Source organism: Ranitomeya imitator, chromosome 1, assembly GCF_032444005.1.
Source record: "Ranitomeya imitator isolate aRanImi1 chromosome 1, aRanImi1.pri, whole genome shotgun sequence".
NCBI classification, from domain to species: domain Eukaryota; kingdom Metazoa; phylum Chordata; class Amphibia; order Anura; family Dendrobatidae; genus Ranitomeya; species Ranitomeya imitator.
In genome coordinates this window covers 1,183,665,969-1,183,688,161 of record NC_091282.1, presented here as the reverse complement: position 1 = coordinate 1,183,688,161, position 22,193 = coordinate 1,183,665,969, and positions in this window count along the sequence as shown.

The window sequence follows — 22,193 nt, the reverse complement described above, 5'->3', positions numbered from 1 at the left end:
AACCCTAACCCTAGCCCTAGCCCTAGCCCTAACCCTAACCCTAGCCCTAACCCTAACGGGAAAATGGAAATAAATACATTTTTTTAATTTTTCCCTAACTAAAGGGGTGATGAAGGGGGGTTTGATTTACTTTTATAGTGGGTTTTTTAGTGGATTTTTATGATTGGCAGCCGTCACACACTGAAAGACGCTTTTTATTGCAAAAAAATATTTTTTGCATTACCACATTTTGAGAGCTATAATTTTTCCATATTTTGGTCCACAGAGTCATGTGAGGTCTTTTTTTTTGCGGGACGAGTTGACGTTTTTATTGGTAACATTTTCGGGCACGTGACATTTTTAGATCGCTTTTTATTACGATTTTTGTGAGGCAGAATGACCAAAAGCCAGCTATTCATGAATTTCTTTTGGGGGAGGCATTTATACCGTTCCGCGTTTGGTAAAATTGATAAAGCAGTTTTATTCTTCGGGTCAGTATGATTACAGCGATACCTCATTTAAATCATTTTTTTATGTTTTGGCGCTTTTATACGATAAAAACTATTTTATAGAAAAAATAATTATTTTTGCATCGCTTTATTCTCAGGACTATAACTTTTTTATTTTTTCGCTGATGATGCTGTATAGCGGCTCCTTTTTTTGCGGGACAAGATGACGCTTTCAGCGGTACCATGGTTATTTATATCTGTCTTTTTGATCGCGTGTTATTCCACTTTATGTTCGGCGGTATGATAATAAAGCGTTGTTTTTTGCCTCGTTTTTTTTTTTTTTTTCTTACGGTGTTTACTGAAGGGGTTAACTAGTGGGCCAGTTTTATAGGTCGAGTCGTTACGGACTCGGTGATACTAAATATGTGTACTTTTATTGTTTGTTTTTTATTATTTAGATAAAGAAATGTATTTATGGGAATAATATATATATATTTTTTCATTATTTAGGAATATTTTTTTTTATTTTTTTTTACACATTTGGAAAAAATTTTTTTTAACTTTTTTACTTTGTCCCAGGGGGGGACTATACAGATCGGTGATCTGCCAGTTTGCACAGCACTCTGACAGATCACCGATCTGTCAAACAGCGCTGCAGCGTTACCAAGTGCCTGCTCTGAGCAGGCACTTGGTAAGGCACCTCCCTCCCTGTAGGACCCTGATCCGCGGCCATCTTGGATCCGGGTCCAGCAAAGAGGAAGGAGGTAGGAGACCCTCGCAGCAACGCGATCACATCGCGTTGCTGCGGGGGTCTCAGGGAAGCCCGCAGGGAGCCCCCTCCCTGCGCAATGCTTCCCTGCACCGCCGGCACATCGCGATCATGTTTGATCGCGGTGTGCCGGGGGTTAATGTGCCGGGGGCGGTCCGTGACCACTCCTGGCACATAGTGCCGGATGTCAGCTGCGATAGGCAGCTGACACCCGGCCGCGATCGGCCGCGCTCCCCCCGTGAGCGCGGCTGATCGCCTATGACGTACTAGGCCTATGACCGTCAGTGGGAATTAAAGCCCACCCCACCTCGACGGTATAGAACGTCATATGGGATTAAGGGGTTAAGGTTGAAGGAAGACTTTAAGTCCATCTAATTCAACACATAGCCTAACCTAACATGCCCTAACATGTTGATCCAGAGGAAGGCAAAAAAGAAACATGTGGCAAAGAGTTAGCTCCACATTGGGGAAAAAATTCCTTCCCTACTCCACATACGGCAATCAGACTAGTTCACTGGATCAATGCCCTATCAAGGAATCTAGTATATATACCCTGCAACATTATACTTTTCCAGAAAGGTATCCAGTCCCCTCTTAAATTTAAGTAATGAATCACTCATTACAACATCATACGGCAGAGAGTTCCATAGTCTCACTGCTCTTACAGTAAAGAATCAAACATGACCACACTGGAGCTGAGCTCATACATAAATTGATACTAGCGCATGGCCGTGCAGGCATGCGCACCTCTTATAGCTGCAGCAAGTACAGGACCTTCCTAGAAGGACCAATGGGAGGCTGCCACAGACGCTGAACACCTTCAGGACCTTCCTAGAGGACCAATAGGATTTGCTGCAGTACCTGAGAATGTGACCCTTGATCTCCAATGAGAGATCTTACTCTGGGCATGCTCAGAAGGGGAAAAGTAGGACTTAGTCCCAAAGACGTCTGCTCGCTGCTGACCAGTACTGGCTACAATGGCAGGAGCTGGAAGGACAGCAGTAACCCTTCGCACAGTGTCAGACTGAGCATGACGCTGGGACGGACGCCTCCACTGAGCAGGCTCCACTGCGGCAGGAGAAGAATGGGAGACCACAGGGGAGATGGCTCGAGATTCCCCCTGTGCAGAGGCAGGAACTCAACCCCTAACAATGTGTATGTTGCTTTCTCCTACTGTGAATATTTAACAATGCTGCTATGAGCATAATGTAATGTATATATTTGGTATTGTGTGTACCTGTTAAATAGGGAAAGCGTAGTACTCGTTTCTGCCCACTAGATGGGGCATTATAGTAGAAGTAATATAGTACAGTCAAACCAGTTAGAAATCAGTTAAACATAGGAGGGGTCAGCTGCAGTTAAGATTGGGGGCATTTCCTGATTTGAGTCAGTCGAACCAGGATGCCCAAACCACCTGCACGGGCTTAAGTGCCCAGGCTCATGCAATGTTCACCAAGGGAGAAGTCCAGCCATCCACAGCACCAGGCCTGATCAGCAGTAGGCCAGTCCAGCAGCAGAAAAGGAAAATCGTGACAGGACGGGGACACAGGTAGTTCTATGATGTGGCAGCTTATAGCTTGGGCAGATGCCCTCAGTACCGGCATGAAATGGCTGAGGGAGCTCTCAGATACAGTGAGTGGACCAGGAGTACACTGAGTCACCGCAAAGTACAGTACAGATGGCCAGGTCGCTCGACAAGTGGCAACTGACTTCGAAGGCAGATATTCTCTTGTCTGGTGCGAAACAGACTAAGGAAGGTCTAACCATAGCAGAGCTGAATTGGGAGAATGTTGAGGAACCATGCGGTACGGTCCGACCCAGGTGTGTGCTATATGACAGGAAAGAAAGTGCAGGGAAAGAAGAAGAAATGTGTAATGTGAATCCTGTTGTAAATGCTGTGAAGAATATGGATGTGCTGCATAAAGAGAATAGTTGTTTATTTGAAAGTTGAAAAGGACTGTGTCTCAATCTGTGGAAAACCATCTAAAGGGAGCCTACAGCAGAGCAAAGGGGACCCTGACAGTGCAGAGAGTGAAGCCACAGGTATGCACAGTATTGGACCTTGTTTTCATGTGATGGGAACTCAACTTAAATACCCTAACCCACCCTAAACTCAAATCCCAATATTCCAGTGAGGACCATTTTCATTTTCAGATCAGTTCTAGAATAACGGAGTATAAAATTTGTAGAAAGTGGGAGAAGGAAAAAAAGAGAACTAACAATTAAGGGATTGTTTCATAAATATTCTATCTCTAATTAGAAGATGTGTGGGCATCCCTGGAGTATCCAACCAAGGACTCCATATCTTTTGAAATTTGTAAACAGAGTTATGTTTATGATAGACTCCGCTTTCCAACCAGATTTTATTATTTCTCCTTCATTGTAGTTCTACCATAGATGGAGGTTGTGTGTCTAACCAATGAAATACAAGAAGTTGACGTTCTTGAAATAAGATACAAGGAGCAGTAGGAGCAGTTTTCTCACAAAATTTTTCAGCATTTAGAAATTAACTCTGCAGGTTTTTTCTTCAGGATATTTTCTCCCTCAGAACAGAATTACTCCATTGGTGATAGAAAACTATCATAAAAATTAGCTCCTGAGGAACGATGATACTTAAAAAAGCTAAATTCCCAATGATCATCCATATTCACCTAAAAATATGCAGTATCGTCAGTCAGCCCATAGGCTTAACCACTGTCGATCTCGATGGACATTTTTCTTATTGTGGTTTATCTTCATCCTCCTCGCCTATCATACATCCTGGAAAAAACACAGTGATGATTACCTTTACAGGTCCTTGATCCATGTGATACCTCAGTAGAACTTCCTTCACATGTAAATGAGCCTGAATGTATTTTTTCTTCTTTTTCTCTTTCTAGTAATTATCTATCTAAGGATGTTGTCTCATATCTAAAGCAATTTATCAGAAGGTCTTAAAGTGGGCTCACTCTTCTATTGCATTTGGTCAATCATCAGTAAAAAGATCTGCAAAACCCTTTTCTCATTTATATTGGTAGCCTAAATAGAAACGAGATGAAAACGTTTGTGACATCCTATCCTCGATCTGCACTGTTCAAATCTTCTTGTCAATCATTTTTTAAATTGTATTGAACCCGCTTTGGGCTATGTAATGCCAACACAACCTTTGTTAATGTCCACGTGACCTCAACTTATATGGCTAGGTGTAAACGGAAGGTAATTGGTGATGGTGAGAATTTTTCATTTGGACGTAAAAGAAATATATACAGTGGGGGAAATAAGTATTTGATCCCTTGCTGATTTTGTAAGTTTGTCCACTGACAAATACATGAACAGTCTATAATTTTAAGGGTCAGTTAATTATAACATTGAGAGATAGAAAATCAAAAATAAATTCCAGAAAATAACATTGTATAAATTTATGTAAATTGATTTGCATTTTGCAGCGAGAAATAAGTATTTGATCATTCTGGCAAACAAGACTTAATACTTGGTGGCAAAACCCTTGTTGGCAAGCACAGCAGTCAGACGTTTGCAGATCATCTCTAAATCATTAAGATTTTGCTTGGCAACTTGTAGTTTTAACTCCCTCTATAAGTTTTCTATGGGATTAAGGTCTGGAAACCGGCTAAGCCACTCCATGACCTTAATGTGCTTCTTTTTGAGCCACTCCTTTGTTGCTGTGGCTATGTGTTTTGGGTCATTGTCTTGCTGGAAGACCCAGCCATGACCCATTTTTAATGTCCTGGCGAAGGGAGGGAGTTTGTCACTCAAGATTTTACGGTACATGGCTCCATCCATTCTCCCATTCTTGATGTGGTGAAGTAGTCCTGTGCCCTTAGCAGAGAAACACCCCCAAAAACATAATGTTTCCACCTCCATGCTTGACACTGGGGACAGTGTTCTTTGGGTCATAGGCATCATTTCTCTTTCTCCAAACATGGCGTGTTGAGTTAATGCCAAAGACCTCAATTTTTGCCTAATCTGGCCACAGCACCTTCTCCCAATCACTCACAGAATCATCCAGGTGTTCATTGGCAAACTTCAGACCGGCCTGCACATGTGCCTTCTAGAGTAGGGAGACCTTGCCGGCATTGCAGGATTTTAAGCCTTTACAGCGTAGTGTGTTAGCCGTGGTTTTCTTGGTGACTGTGGTCCCAGCTGCCTTGAGATCCTTAATAAATTCCCCCTTGTAGTTTTAGGCTTATCTCTCACCTTCCTCATGATCAAGGATACCCCATGAGGCGAGATTTTGCATGGTGCCCAAGATCAACGTCAATTAACAGTCATTTTGTATTTCTATTTTCTTACTATTGCACCAACAGTTGTCTCCTTCTCACCCAGTGTCTTACTTATAGTTTTGTAGCCCATTCCAGCTTTGTGCAGGTCTATGATCTTGTTCCTGACATCCTTATAAAGCTCTTTGTTCTTGCCCATGTTGTAGAGGTTAGAGTCTGACTGATTAATTGAGTCAAATATGAAAGAACAAAAGTCCTCCAGACATGAATCATAAAATAACATGATCTTTATTTAAACTCACAATTAAAAACCAATTCATAAAAAGTTGTTGGTGATGAAGATGAACCATAGAGAAATGGAAAAAGCAAAAAACTGGACAAATTATTGACACCTGTGTCCGGGGAAAGTAAATATCAAAAATCTAATTCAAAAACAGTCTGTGCCTTTAAGAAATATATAAAAAGGAAATTCCAAAAATAGCACTCATTAATGAATAAAGTGCATAGTGCAAGAATAATTGCGCTATATGATAAATTATAAGACTCAAAAGAATGAGTAAAAGACTCCAGACACTGTTGAAATTTGTTCTTGATTAAGGCTGCCGTCACACTAGCAGTATATGGTCAGTATTTTACATCAGTATTTGTAAGCCAAAACCAGGAGTGGAACAATCAGAGGAAAAGTATAATAGAAACACGTCACCACTTCTGCATTTATCACCCAATCCTGGCTTTAGCTCACAAATACTGATGTAAAATACTGACCACATACTGCTAGTGTGACGGCAGCCTAACTCGTTTTTAGGCATAATAGCTCACAAGTGTATTGTAAAAGATAAATAAGCAAGACAAAGAGGAAATCAGGAACAAAGAGTGCACACCATAGCGTAAAAAAAAATCATCTGCATAAAGAATATAGTATGAGAGGATAAGAGCTAGGGGCAGTCATAACTGAAGTTCAAAAAACAGTCCAGTGTGCCCCTTGACACGCGTTTCGATGCTAATCTTCCTCAGCCTGCCTGATGAAGAGACCTGAGTAGTCTTGAAAGCTTGCAGTTTGTTACCATCTTTCCAGTTAGCCATTGAAAGTTATCAACCACTGAGGACTCTCAATTCTAAATATTTTTCTATCTACTGGCTAACACGGTACCAAGATATATATCTCTCCTCTACTAAGTACTAAACAGTGTCACTTGTCATGAAGTGGTTGAATAATTTTGAACTTCAGTAGTAGCAGCTGGGCTTTTTGCACAGCGTGACCACTGTTATGGACCTGGTGGTTAGGAGCACCCGGAACGACCTGATAGTTAAACTCACACAGGACTAGCTCTGGGAAGTGGGAGCTCTGCTGACCGCAACCCCTAATCCTATCACACAACTAGAAATAGCCGTGGAGCGTACCTAACTCTGCCTAGACGCCTCTTCACAGCCTAAGAGCTAACTAGCCCTAGAGATAGAAAATAAAGCCTACCTTGCCTCAGAGAAATTCCCCAAAGGAAAAGGCAGCCCCCCACATATATTGACTGTGAGTTAAGATGAAAGTCACAAACACAGAAATGAAACAGGTTTCAGCAAAGGGAGGCCAGACTTACTAAACAGACTGAGGATAGGAAAGGTATCTTTGCGGTCAGCACAAAAAACTACAAAAAGACCACGCAGAGTGTGCAAAAAGACCTCCGCACCGACTCACGGTGCGGAGGTGCCACTCTGCATCCCAGAGCTTCCAGCTAGCAAGGCAAAATCATGATAGCAAGCTGGACAAGGAAACAATGAACAAATAAATAACTAGCAGGGACTTAGCTTCTGCTGGAGTAGACAGGTCACCAGAAAGATCCAAGAGCGAACTGAACCAGTACAAGAACATTGACAGCTGGCATGCAGTAACGATCAGAGTGGAGTTAAATAGAGCAGCCAGCCTAAGACTAAACTAGGTCACCTGTGGAAGGAACCTCAGAACCAGCAGCTCCACTCACAGCCACCAGAGGGAGTCCATGGACAGAACTCGCCGAAGTACCATTCATGACCACAGGAGGGAGTTCGATAACAGAATTCACAACAGTACCCCCCCTTGAGGAGGGGTCACCGAACCCTCACCAGAACCCCCAGGCCGATCAGGACGAGCCAAATGAAAGGCACGAACCAGATCGGCAGCATGAACATCAGAGGCAACAACCCAGAAATTATCTTCCTGACCATAACACTTCCACTTGACCAGGTACTGGAGTTTCCGTCTCGAAATACGAGAATCTAAAATCTTCTCCACCACATACTCCAACTCCCCCTCGACCAACACCGGGGCAGGAGGGTCAACGGAGGGAACCATAGGCGCCACGTATCTCCGCAATAACGACCTATGGAACACATTATGGATGGCAAAAGAAGCTGGAAGGGCCAAACGAAATGACACAGGATTGAGAACTTCAGAAATCTTATACGGACCAATGAAACGAGGCTTAAACTTAGGAGAGGAAACCTTCATAGGAACATAACGAGACGACAACCAAACCAAATCCCCAACACGAAGTCGGGGACCAACACAGCGCCGGCGGTTAGCGAAACAATGAGCCTTCTCCTGGGACAATGTCAAATTGTCCACCACATGAGTCAAAATCTGCTGCAACCTGTCCACCACAGTATCCACACCAAGACAGTCCGAAGGCTCAACCTGCCCTGAAGAGAAACGAGGATGGAAATCAGAATTACAGAAAAAAGGCGAAACCAAAGTAGCCGAGCTGGCCCGATTATTAAGGGCGAACTCAGCCAAAGGCAAGAAGGACACCCAATCATCCTGATCAGCAGAAACAATGCATCTCAGATATGTTTCCAAAGTCTGATTAGTTCGTTCGGTTTGGCCATTTGTCTGAGGATGGAAAGCCGAAGAAAAAGACAAATCAATGCCCATCTTAGCACAAAAGGACCGCCAAAACCTCGAAACAAACTGGGAACCTCTGTCCGAGACGATGTTCTCCGGAATGCCATGCAAACGAACCACATGCTGGAAAAACAATGGCACCAAATCAGAGGAGGAAGACAATTTAGACAAGGGTACCAAATGGACCATCTTAGAGAAGCGATCACAAACCACCCAAATGACCGACATCCTTTGAGAAACAGGGAGATCTGAAATAAAATCCATGGAAATATGCGTCCAGGGCCTCTTCGGGACCGGCAAGGGCAAAAGCAACCCACTGGCACGAGAACAGCAGGGCTTAGCCCGAGCACAAGTCCCACAGGACTGCACAAAAGAACGCACATCCCATGACAAAGAAGGCCACCAAAAGGATCTAGCCACCAAATCTCTGGTACCAAAGATTCCAGGATGACCAGCCAACACCGAACAATGAACCTCAGAGATAACTCTACTAGTCCATCTATCAGGGACAAACAGTTTCTCCGCTGGACAACGGTCAGGTCTATCAGCCTGAAACTTCTGCAGCACCCGCCGCAAATCAGGGGAGATGGCAGACAAAATTACCCCCTCTTTGAGAATACCCGCCGGCTCAGGAACACCCGGAGAGTCAGGCACAAAACTGTTGTGAATTCTGTGGCAGAGTTCACTCCTGTGGTCACAAGTGGTACTTCGGCTGATTCTCTCTGGGATCTTCCGTTTGTGGAGGAAAGTGGTACTGCAGCTTCTGAGTTTCCTCCCTCAGGTGATCTGGTGAGCTCGTTAGCTTCTTCTCTACTTAACTCCACCTGATGCTTTGATCTATGCTTCCTGTCAATGTTTCAGTGTGGGACTTGTTTTTTTCCCTGGATCATTCCTGTGGCCTGCTGCTCTGCAAAGCTAAGTTTTGCTTATGTTATTTTGTTGCTATTTTTCTGTCCAGCTTGCTTTATTGGTTTTTCTCGCCTGCTGGAAGCTCTGAGACGCAGAGGGACCACCTCCGTACTGTTAGTCGGTGCGGAGGGTCTTTTTGTCCCCTCTGCGTGGTTTTTTGTAGGTTTTTGTGCTGACCGCAAAGTTATCTTCCCTATCCTCGTTCTGTTCAGCTAGTCGGGCCTCACTTTGCTAAATCTGTTTCATCTCTATGTTTGTGTTTTCATCTTACTCACAGTCATTATATGTGGGGGGCTGCCTTTTCCTTTGGGGAATTTCTCTGAGGCAAGGTAGGCTTATTTTTCTATCTTCAGGATTAGCTAGTTTCTCAGGCTGTGACGAGGCGCCTAGGTTCTGGTCAGGAGCGCTCCACGGCTACCTTTAGTGTGGTTTGATAGGCTTAGGGATTGCGGTCTGCAGAGTTCCCACGTCTCAGAGCTCGTTCTATTATTTTGGGTTATTGTCAGTTCACTGTATGTGCTCTGACCTCCATGTCCATTGTGATTCTGAATTGCCTTTCATAACACAAAACTCCTTGACAGGGCATCAGCCTTCACATTCTTAGAGCCCGGAAGGTACGAAACCACAAAATCAAAACGGGAGAAAAACAGCGACCATCTAGCCTGTCTAGGATTCAACCGTTTGGCAGACTCGAGATAAGTCAAATTCTTGTGATCCGTCAAGACCACCACGCGATGCTTGGCTCCTTCAAGCCAATGTCGCCACTCCTCGAATGCCCACTTCATGGCCAACAACTCTCGATTGCCAACATCATAATTGCGCTCAGCAGGCGAGAATTTTCTAGAAAAGAAGGCACATGGTTTCATCACCGAGCCATCAGAACTTCTTTGCGACAAAACAGCCCCTGCTCCAATCTCAGAAGCATCAACCTCGACCTGAAACGGGAGCGAAACATCTGGCTGGCACAACACAGGGGCAGAAGAAAAACGACGCTTCAACTCCTGAAAAGCCTCTACAGCCGCAGAGGACCAATTGACCACATCAGCACCTTTCTTGGTCAAATCAGTCAACGTTTAGCAACACTAGAAAAATTAGCGATGAAGCGACGGTAAAAATTAGCAAAGCCCAGGAACTTCTGCAGGCTCTTCACAGATGTCGGCTGAGTCCAATCATAAATGGCCTGAACTTTAACAGGGTCCATCTCAATAGTAGAAGGGGAAAGAATGAAACCCAAAAATGAAACCTTCTGAACTCCAAAGAGACATTTTGACCCCTTCACAAACAAGGAATTCGCACGAAGGACCTGGAACACCATTCTGACCTGCTTCACATGAGACTCCCAATCATCCGAAAAGACCAAAATATCATCCAAATATACAATCATGAATCTATCCTGGTACTTTCGGAAGATGTCATGCATAAAGGACTGAAACACGGATGGAGCATTAGAAAGCCCGAATGGCATAACCAGGTACTCAAAATGGCCCTCGGGCGTATTAAATGCTGTTTTCCATTCATCGCCCTGTTTAATTCGCACAAGATTATACGCCCCTCGAAGATCTATCTTGGTGAACCAACTAGCCCCCTTAATCCGAGCAAACAAATCAGACAGCAGCGGCAAAGGGTACTGAAATTTGACTGTGATCTTATTAAGAAGGCGGTAATCAATACAAGGTCTCAAAGAACCATCCTTCTTGACCACAAAAAAGAACCCTGCTCCCAACGGTGATGACGACGGGCGAATATGACCTTTCTCCAAGGATTCCTTTACATAAATCCGCATAGCGGCGTGCTCTGGCACAGATAAATTAAACAGTCGGCCCTTAGGAAACTTACTACCAGGAATCAAATTAATAGCACAATCGCAATCCCTATGAGGAGGTAGGGCACTGGACTTGGGCTCATCAAATACATCCCGGTAATCTGACAAAAACTCAGGGACTTCAGAAGGAGTGGAAGGCGAAATTGACAGCAATGGAACATCACCATGTACCCCCTGACAACCCCAGCCGGACACAGACATAGATTTCCAATCCAATACTGGATTATGGACCTGTAGCCATGGCAACCCCAAAACGACCACATCATGCAGATTATGCAACACCAAAAAGCGAATATCCTCCTGATGTGCAGGAGCCATGCACATGGTCAATTGAGTTCAGTACTGAGGCTTATTCTTGGCCAAAGGCGTAGCATCAATTCCTCTCAATAGAATAGGATACTGCAAGGGCTCCAAGAAAAAACCACAGCGCCTGGCAAACTCCAAGTCCATCAAATTCAGGGCAGCGCCTGAATCCACAAATGCCATAACAGAATAGGACGACAAAGAGCAAATCAGAGTAACGGACAAAAGAAATTTAGACTGTACCGTACCAATGGTGGCAGACCTAGCGAAACGCTTAGTGCGCTTAGGACAATCAGAGATAGCATGAGTGGAATCACCACAGTAAAAACACAGCCCATTCCGACGTCTGTGTTCTTGCCGTTCTGCTCTGGTCAAAGTCCTATCACATTGCATAGGCTCAGGCCTATGCTCAGAGAATACAGCCAAATGGTGCACAGCTTTGCGCTCACGCAAGCGCCGATCGATCTGAATGGCCAAGGACATAGACTCATTCAGACCAGCAGGCGTGGGAAATCCCACCATGACATCCTTAAGGGCTTCAGAAAGACCCTTTCTGAAAATTGCCACCAGGGCACACTCATTCCACTGAGTAAGCACAGACCACTTTCAATACACCTCCGCTTCATCCTGACCCTGACACAAAGCCAGCAAGATTTTCTCTGCCTGATCCACTGAATTTGGTTCATCATAAAGCAATCCAAGCGCCAGAAAAAACGCATCTACATCACGCAATGCAGGATCTCCTGGCGCAAGGGAAAATGCCCAGTCTTGAGGGTCACCACACAACAAAGAAATAATGATTTTTACTTGTTGGACGGGGTCACCAGAGGAGCGGGGTTTCAAAGCTAGAAACAGTTTACAATTATTTTTGAAATTCAGGAACTTAGATGTATCCCTAGAAAACAAATCAGGAATTGGAATTCTAGGCTCTAACATCGGATTCTGAACCACAAAATCTTGAATGTTTTGTACCCTTGTAGTGAGATGATCCACACAAGAGGACAGACCTTGAATGTCCATATCTACACCTGTGTCCTGAACCACCCAGAGGTTAAGGGGAAAAGAAAGACAAAACACACTGCAGAGAAAAAAAAATGGTCTCAGAACTTCTCTTATCCCTCTATTGAGATGCATTAATACTTTGGGCCAGCTGTACTGTTATGGACCTGGTGGTTAGGAGCACCCGGAACGACCTGATAGTTCAACTCACACAGGACTAGCTCTGGGAAGTGGGAGCTCTGCTGACCGCAACCCCTAATCCTATCACACAACTAGAAATAGCCGTGGAGTGTACCTAACTCTGCCTAGACGCCTCTTCACAGCCTAAGAGCTAACTAGCCCTAGAGATAGAAAATAAAGCCTACCTTGCCTCAAAGAAATTCCCCAAAGGAAAAGGCAGCCCCCCACATATATTGACTGTGAGTTAAGATGAAAGTCACAAACACAGAAATGAAACAGGTTTCAGCAAAGGGAGGCCAGACTTACTAAACAGACTGAGGATAGGAAAGGTATATTTGCGGTCAGCACAAAAAACTACAAAAAGACCACGCAGAGTGTGCAAAAAGACCTCCGCACCGACTCACGGTGCGGAGGTGCCACTCTGCATCCCAGAGCTTCCAGCTAGCAAGGCAAAATCATGATAGCAAGCTGGACAAGGAAACAATGAACAAATAAATAACTAGCAGGGACTTAGCTTCTACTGGAGTAGACAGGTCACCAGAAAGATCCAAGAGCGAACTGAACCAGTACAAGAACATTGACAGCTGGCATGGAGTAACGATCAGAGTGGAGTTAAATAGAGCAGCCAGCCTAAGACTAAACTAGGTCACCTGTGGAAGGAACCTCAGAACCAGCAGCTCCACTCACAGCCACCAGAGGGAGTCCATGGACAGAACTCGCCGAAGTACCATTCATGACCACAGGAGGGAGTTCGATAACAGAATTCACAACAGACCACTCATGATCCAAAGTAAAAGAGTATACCTACTGTGGAAGGTCGATAAGTGAAAGCAGTCAGAGGGGAGCGCAGAGGAATCGACCCAGGGAAGGGGAGATAAAAGGGAGTTGTCGAGCACCACCGCAGCTCCAGCTGAATACCTCCAAAGGAGGATAAGAGCATGTGTCAAACAGAAATCAGGCCCAGGAGTGCTGAAGGAAACTCAGACAACATATGTCGTTTGCCACAACGTGTTTCGATGGTAAACACCGTCTTCTTCAACTAAGAAACTCCCACCTGAAGAAGACGATGGTTACCGTCGAAACGCGTTGTGGCAAATAACATATGTTGTCTGAGTTTCCTTCAGCGCTCCTGTGACTGATTTCTGTTTGACACATTCTGTGGAAGGTCGACTCACTTAGCTGCTCCCTGTGGTAGACACAGGAACATGTTTGGTTAAAGTTTCTGTGTGGTTTATTGCGTCATAAACCAAAAAGTCCAAACTGGTAACAGAAAACAGTCATTGGGGCTCAAAATGAAAGTAAAAAGTTCATAGAAAGTCCTTCCCAGTACAGCTTCCTCCTTCTGGGGCAACACATACGAAAGCTCGCGCAGGAGCTTCAGTCTGAAGGCTTCCTTCCTCCAAACAACGGACAGAGAAAAAAAAACTGGCTGGACATTTACCGGTAGCTTTCTGCAGCCACACCCTGAAGGTGGAGATATGGCGAGTAGGCATCCTGCCTATCTCTTGCCTACTCACGTGAAAGCCAGACCCTAGGAACGACTGACTTACTCTCAGCACCTCTCATGCTGGAGGAAAACCTATGGCTTTCACATCACGCAGGATAGTAACCTTTGTGACCCATATCTCCCCTCACATACAGCGCCATTGACCTTGTCACACTACATAAATGGCGTGGATGCATCCTGATGTCGGGTTGGCAAATCTCACTGGTTAGTTTTTACTGAGCTATTTCTAAAAGTTATCCATAGGCTCACCTTATTCTAGAGTTCTTGTGTTAATGGGGTACATGGCTGTTACAGTGTTAGTTTTCGAGGTCACAACATAGTTCCCAAATATTCTTGACAATTTAGCATTTTCAGATACAGATCTCCTTCCAGACTGATCGCTCTGTCCTCAGCAAATACTTTATATTATTTTATTTATTTCTAATAACATTTTTATTTACTATAACTATGTTTCCTACTGACATCCTATTTTCCACAGAATGCAGTCTGTGCTCCAAAATCCTCAATCTATTTCAGTCTGGGGGTGAGACATAAAACATATTATAATAACGTACCTTTCTGCTTTAATAGATTCTGTTCTGCACACACAAGTGCTAATATTAAAAAGTAAGATCGCCCTTGGAAACACAGTGCATGGTGACTCATCCAGGGAGATTTTTATTTATATCTGTGCATCTCCGTGCACAGACAATCATGACAAAAATACAGACAAATCTGTGCCCATCAGAACCAATTATTTGTTGCATTGGAAAAAAACAGAAACTTTATTTTTTATTGGTTGGCCACACTGCTTTCCCACATCTTGGTTCCTCAAACAGTATTTTTTTTTAATTATATATTGTATGTTGTACAGAAGTTCAATGTTTTAAAGGAAATCTGTTGGTAGGTTTTGCTATGTAATCTGAGAGCAGCATGATGTAGGGGCGGAAAATCTGATTCTGGCGATGTATCACTTACTGTGTGCAGCAGTTGTGATAGGATCACAGTTTTCTCCAGATATGGCAGTGCTCTGAATGCTGAGCCTTGTATAACCCCGCCTACACCACTGATTGGCCTCTTTATGTGTACACTGTGCATAGACAGAAAGCTGCTTATCAGCGATGGGGGTGGGTTTGCATTAAAAAAAACTTGACATGGAGGCACAAGACACCTAGTCCTGCAGTGTTTTAAAGTTCTGCTCATAAAACACTGTTTTTATTGAAAGAGCACCAAAAGCACCAAAAAGTGACACATCGCTGGAATCAGAGTATCTGCTCCTACATCATACTGTTCTCATATTACATAGCAAAAACCTGCCGGCAGATTCCCTTTAAATAGATCCAAAATTCTACACTCAATAATTTTGTAAAATGACTTTATAGTACATGGACTCCATTCTTTGATACAAAACTATAAATGTCTTTACATAAGTCATTACACTGGCTACCCATTCGCTACAGGGTCCAGTATAAACTCATCTCTCTCACCTACAAAGCTCTCCGCAGTTCTGCACCGCCTTATATCTCCTCTCTCATCTCTGTCTATCGCCCTACACGTGCCCTCCGTTCTACAAATGACCTAAGACTAATATCCCCCGTAATCCGAACCTCGCACCTCCGTCTCCAAGACTTCTCTCGTGCTGCGCCAGCTCTCTGGAATGCACTTCCCCAGACGATCAGACTGATACCTAGCCCCGACCTATTCAAGCGCACGTTAAAAACCCATCTCTTCAAACAAGCCTACCACATCAACTACTCAGTAAACTAACTTTTCCCTGTTCCCTCCTTCCAAATATTACTCTGAATCTGCACCCTACTATTCATCTGTCTCCACACCCTCCATGCACATGATAACTGCACTTGATACTTGACTATTGCACTTAAACACACGGGCTGATGACCGGATCATGCAGCTTTATATGAAAATCCCTATTTATTATAATTGCCAGACCTGAAATAACGAGCACTTTTCACCTATTGTGTCCCCCCATTTCATTGTAGATTGTAAGCTTGCAAGCACGGACCTCACCCCTAATGTCACTGTTTAAATTGTCTTAACTTGTATTGAATTTATTGTCTGTACATGTCCCCGCTTAATTGTAAAGTGCTGCGGAATATGTTGGTGCTATATAAATGAAAATTATTATTATTATAAATACAGTTTTAAAAATGACAGCCTGAAGATACTAGTAGAAGGAGCTTACTATATAGTGTTTATAATTTGAAAGCAATATTAAAGGTGTTCAATGGTAATCATTTTTTATGTGTATAGGCTTTTTGCTCCCTGAAAATTGCAAACTCAGAACATACTCAAACTCTCCTGTTTCAATAATGCCTCTATGCTGCTGCACCGGTTTTTGTTGATTGGCTGCAGCGGTGATGTCACAGATATAGTACAAGTGAAAACTGCAGCCAGTTGCTGAGCTCAGTGATCTGTGCCATCTAAGTTGGCCAAACAGATCTGTGGGACTTTTTGCCCATTCAACCAGAAGTGCATTTGTGATTGGGATTCAGGTTCTCAGTGTCTGTTCTCGTTTGGCCCAAAGGTGCTGGATGAGATTGAGGTCAGGCCTCTGGTTATGCTCTTCCGTACCAAACTCCCCCAAATCATGCCTTTATGGACCTTGCTTTGTGCATCAGGGAGCAGTCATGGATAACAGAAAAGGACATTGCTAAACAGTTCCCACAAAGTGGGAAGCTACAATTAGGATTTCCCAAGCCATAATATTATCCCTCCTCCACCAGACTGTACAGCTGGCACAATTCAGTCAGGTGGGTAACATTCACCAAACCTGGCATTCACCAAACCCAGACTCGTCCATCAGATGCCAGATAGAGAAGAGTGATCCATCACTGCACATAACACAATTATAATACAGTTTTAGTGCTGATGTTAATACCAGAGTAGATTAGGACTCTAGTTATGGACTGAGCAGAGCAATGGTGTCTCGTGTGCACTGTTCACAGTCTCCTTGTAGCTCCAAAATGGCTACCAGAACAGGCTTGGTGCAAGCTACTCCATTTCTCAGGACCCAGTGGTTCTGTGGACCAGAAATCGCATAGGGAAGGGGTCCTTGATTGCTGGGACACTGGAGTAATTGGGCTACGAGCAGTTTCTCCCCTGTCTCCTTTACATTTGCTCTCCCCTTAACTCCTTCATGTCTGGTGTCGTGGGGTTAATTTTTAGAAATGTGAATTTTGTTCACAGGGTAGTTCTTTCTACCAGTGCATTTCTCCCCATCCCTCTGAGTTATAGAGTTTTTGCTTTCCCACATTATGCCTGGCCCCCTGCTGGGTTTGTAGTAATGTGGTACACACTAGGATAAATTCCCCTTCCTGGAATTATCAGTGTGTGTGTAATGTGTAATTCCTCCCCTATGCCGACCAACACCCTGCATGGATTGAGGTGAGCAGCCACAAATTCCGTGAAAGAGCAAAAAGGGAAAATCCAGCAATGAGCGGAGGTGGCTAAAAAATAACTTTTATTGGAAAGTTTTTAAAATAAATGACAGACACATATTGTCGGGCACTGGTACCTAATTAGGAAGGATCGACGCGTTTCGACCTAAGTCTTAGTCATGGTATCATGTCAAAAGTAAAATAAAATAAAAGTCAAAGATTCTACAGGATTTTTACAGTATGAAAATGATAAAGTGGTAAAAAAAGAGGCTGAGAAGAGCAAACTTTTCAATTCCTATTTTATATTTGTTTTCTCTAACATATACTATTGAAGGACACGCAGTGCGCACAGGAACTAAGACACGCAGTAAGCCCAGGACCTGAGACTAGACAGTTATGTGATCGAAGAGGGATGGAGCCACTGCACGAGATGATGGGGAATAATCTGAGAGCGCAGAGCTCAGGGCAGAGAACAATAACATAGTCAGTGGGGAGTCGATGGTCAAGAGTCAGAAAAGAGAAAGGTACCAGGGACAAGACAGAAGAGTAAACTGAGACGAGCCAAGGGGTCAGAGTACCAGAAAAGACAGATAAGTGTTATGTTTGCTAATGACAGGTGTTATGAAGGCAATCCAGAAACACAGTGTGCTTAGCGATCAGAGCGCACACAGTGATCTGACAAATACCCAAAAATACAAGAACGAGCTCTGAGACGTGGAAACTCTGTAGACTGCACACCTGATCCTATCCTAAACACAACTAAAAGCGGCCTGACTTGCCCCAGAGAAATTCCCCAAAGGAAAAGGCAGCCCCCCACATATAATGACTGTGAGTAAGATGAAAAGACAAAACGTAGGGATGAAATAGATTCAGCAAAGTGGGGCCCGATATTCTAGGACAGAGCGAGGACAGTAAAGCGAACTTTGCAGTCTACAAAAAACCCTAAAGCAAAACCACGCAAAGGGGGCAAAAAAAACCCCACCGTGCCGAACTAACGGCACGGCGGTACACCCTTTGCGTCTCAGAGCTTCCAGCAAAACAAAAGACAAGCTGGACAGAAAAAAAGCAACAAAAAAGCAAAAAGCACTTAGCTATACAGAGCAGCAGGTCACAGGAACAATCAGGAGAAGCTCAGATCCAACACTGAAACATTGACAAGGAGCAAGGATAGCAGCATCAGGCGGAGTTAAGTAATGAAGCAGTTAACGAGCTCACCAGAACACCTGAGGGAGGAAGCTCAGAAGCTGCAGTACCACTTGTGACCACAGGAGTGAATTCAGCCACAGAATTCACAACAGTACCCCCCCCCTTGAGGAGGGGTCACCGAACCCTCACCAGAGCCCCCAGGCCGACCAGGATGAGCCGCATGAAAGGCACGAACAAGATCGGAAGCATGAACATCAGAGGCAAAAACCCAGGAATTATCTTCCTGAGCATAACCCTTCCATTTAACCAGATACTGGAGTTTCCGTCTAGAAACACGAGAATCCAAAATCTTCTCCACAATATACTCCAATTCCCCCTCCACCAAAACCGGGGCAGGAGGCTCAACAGATGGAACCATAGGTGCCACGTATCTCCGCAACAACGACCTATGGAATACATTATGTATGGAAAAGGAGTCTGGGAGGGTCAAACGAAAAGACACAGGATTGAGAACCTCAGAAATCCTATACGGACCAATAAAACGAGGTTTAAATTTAGGAGAGGAAACCTTCATAGGAATATGACGAGAAGATAACCAAACCAGATCCCCAACACGAAGTCGGGGACCCACACGGCGTCTGCGATTAGCGAAAAGTTGAGCTTTCTCCTGGGACAAGATCAAATTGTCCACTACCTGAGTCCAGATCTGCTGCAACCTATCCACCACAGAATCCACACCAGGACAGTCCGAAGACTCAACCTGTCCTGAAGAGAAACGAGGATGGAACCCAGAATTGCAAAAAAATGGAGAAACCAAGGTAGCCGAGCTGGCCCGATTATTAAGGGCGAACTCAGCCAACGGCAAAAAGGACACCCAATCATCCTGGTCTGCAGAAACAAAACATCTCAGATATGTTTCCAAGGTCTGATTGGTTCGTTCGGTCTGGCCATTAGTCTGAGGATGGAAAGCCGAGGAAAAGGATAGGTCAATGCCCATCCTACCACAAAAGGCTCGCCAAAACCTTGAAACAAACTGGGAACCTCTGTCAGAAACAATATTCTCAGGAATGCCATGCAACCGAACCACATGCTGAAAGAACAAAGGTACCAAATCAGAGGAGGAAGGCAATTTAGCCAAGGGCACCAGATGGACCATTTTAGAAAAGCGATCACAGACCACCCAAATGACTGACATCTTTTGAGAAACGGGAAGGTCAGAAATGAAATCCATCGAAATATGTGTCCAAGGCCTCTTTGGGACCGGCAAGGGCAAAAGCAACCCACTGGCACGAGAACAGCAGGGCTTAGCCCTAGCACAAATCCCACAGGACTGCACAAAAGTACGTACATCCCGTGACAGAGATGGCCACCAGAAGGATCTAGCCACTAACTCTCTGGTACCAAAGATTCCAGGATGACCAGCCAACACCGAACAATGAAGTTCAGAGATAAGTTTATTAGTCCACCTATCAGGGACGAACAGTTTCTCTGCTGGACAACGATCAGGTTTATTCGCCTGAAATTTTTGCAGCACCCGCCGCAAATCAGGGGAGATGGCAGACACAATGACTCCTTCCTTGAGGATACCCGCTGGCTCAGATAAACCCGGAGAGTCGGGCACAAAACTCCTAGACAGAGCATCCGCCTTCACAAAGTCGAAGCGGGCAAAAAATAACGACCAACGGGCCTGTCTAGGATTCAAGCGCTTGGCAGACTCGAGATAAGTCAAGTTCTTATGATCAGTCAATACCACCACGCGATGCTTAGCTCCTTCAAGCCAATGACGCCACTCCTGGAATGCCCACTTCATGGCCAGCAACTCTCGATTGCCCACATCATAATTACGCTCAGCGGGCGAAAACTTCCTGGAAAAGAAAGCACATGGTTTCATCACTGAGCAATCAGAACCTCTCTGTGACAAAACCGCCCCTGCTCCAATCTCAGAAGCATCAACCTCGACCTGGAACGGAAGAGAAACATCTGGCTGACACAACACAGGGGCAGAACAAAAACGACGCTTCAACTCCTGAAAAGCTTCCACAGCAGCAGAAGACCAATTAACCAAATCAGCACCCTTCTTGGTCAAATCGGTCAATGGTTTGGCAATGCTAGAAAAATTACAGATGAAGCGACGATAAAAATTAGCAAAGCCCAGGAACTTTTGCAGACTTTTCAGAGATGTCGGCTGAATCCAATCCTGGATGGCTTGGACCTTAACTGGATCCATCTCGATAGTAGAAGGGGTAAAGATGAACCCCAAAAATGAAACTTTCTGCACACCGAAGAGACACTTTGATCCCTTCACAAACAAAGAGTTAGCACGCAGGACCTGAAAAACCATTCTGACCTGCTTCACATAAGACTCCCAATCATCTGAGAAAATCAAAATGTCATCCAAGTAAACAATCAGGAATTTATCCAGATACTCACGGAAGATGTCATGCATAAAAGACTGAAACACAGATGGAGCATTGGCAAGTCCGAACGGCATCACTAGATACTCAAAATGACCCTCGGGCGTATTGAATGCAGTTTTCCATTCATCTCCTTGCCTGATTCTCACCAGATTATACGCACCACGAAGATCTATCTTAGTGAACCAACTAGCCCCCTTAATCCGAGCAAACAAGTCAGATAACAATGGCAAGGGATACTGAAATTTAACAGTGATCTTATTAAGAAGGCGGTAATCAATACACGATCTCAGCGAACCATCCTTCTTGGCTACAAAGAAGAACCCTGCTCCCAGTGGTGATGACGATGGGCGAATATGTCCCTTCTCCAGGGATTCCTTCACATAACTGCGCATAGCGGCGTGTTCGGGCACGGATAAATTAAATAATCGACCTTTAGGGAATTTACTACCAGGAATCAAATTGATAGCACAATCACAATCCCTATGCGGAGGTAGAGCATCGGACTTGGGCTCTTCAAATACATCCTGATAATCAGACAAGAACTCTGGGACCTCAGAAGGGGTGGATGACGAAATCGACAAAAATGGAACATCACCATGTACCCCCTGACAACCCCAGCTGGATACCGACATGGAATTCCAATCCAATACTGGATTATGGGTTTGTAGCCATGGCAACCCCAACACGACCACATCATGCAGATTATGCAACACCAGAAAGCGAATAACTTCCTGATGTGCAGGAGCCATGCACATGGTCAGCTGGGCCCAGTATTGAGGTTTATTCTTGGCCAAAGGTGTAGCATCAATTCCTCTCAATGGAATAGGACACCGCAAAGGCTCCAAGAAAAACCCACAACGTTTAGCATAATCCAAATCCATCAGATTCAGGGCAGCGCCCGAATCCACAAACGCCATGACAGAAAACGACGACAAAGAGCATATCAAGGTAATGGACAGAAGGAATTTGGACTGTACAGTACCAATGACGGCGACCTAGCGGACCGCTTAGTGCGCTTAGGACAATCAGAAATAGCATGAGTGGAATCACCACAGTAGAAACACAGACCATTCAGACGTCTGTATTCCTGCCGTTCAACTCTAGTCATAGTCCTATCGCACTGCATAGGCTCAGGTTTAACCTCAGGCAGTACCGCCAAATGGTGCATAGATTTACGCTCGCGCAAGCGTCGACCGATCTGAATGGCCAAAGACAAAGACTCATTCAAACCAGCAGGCATAGGAAAT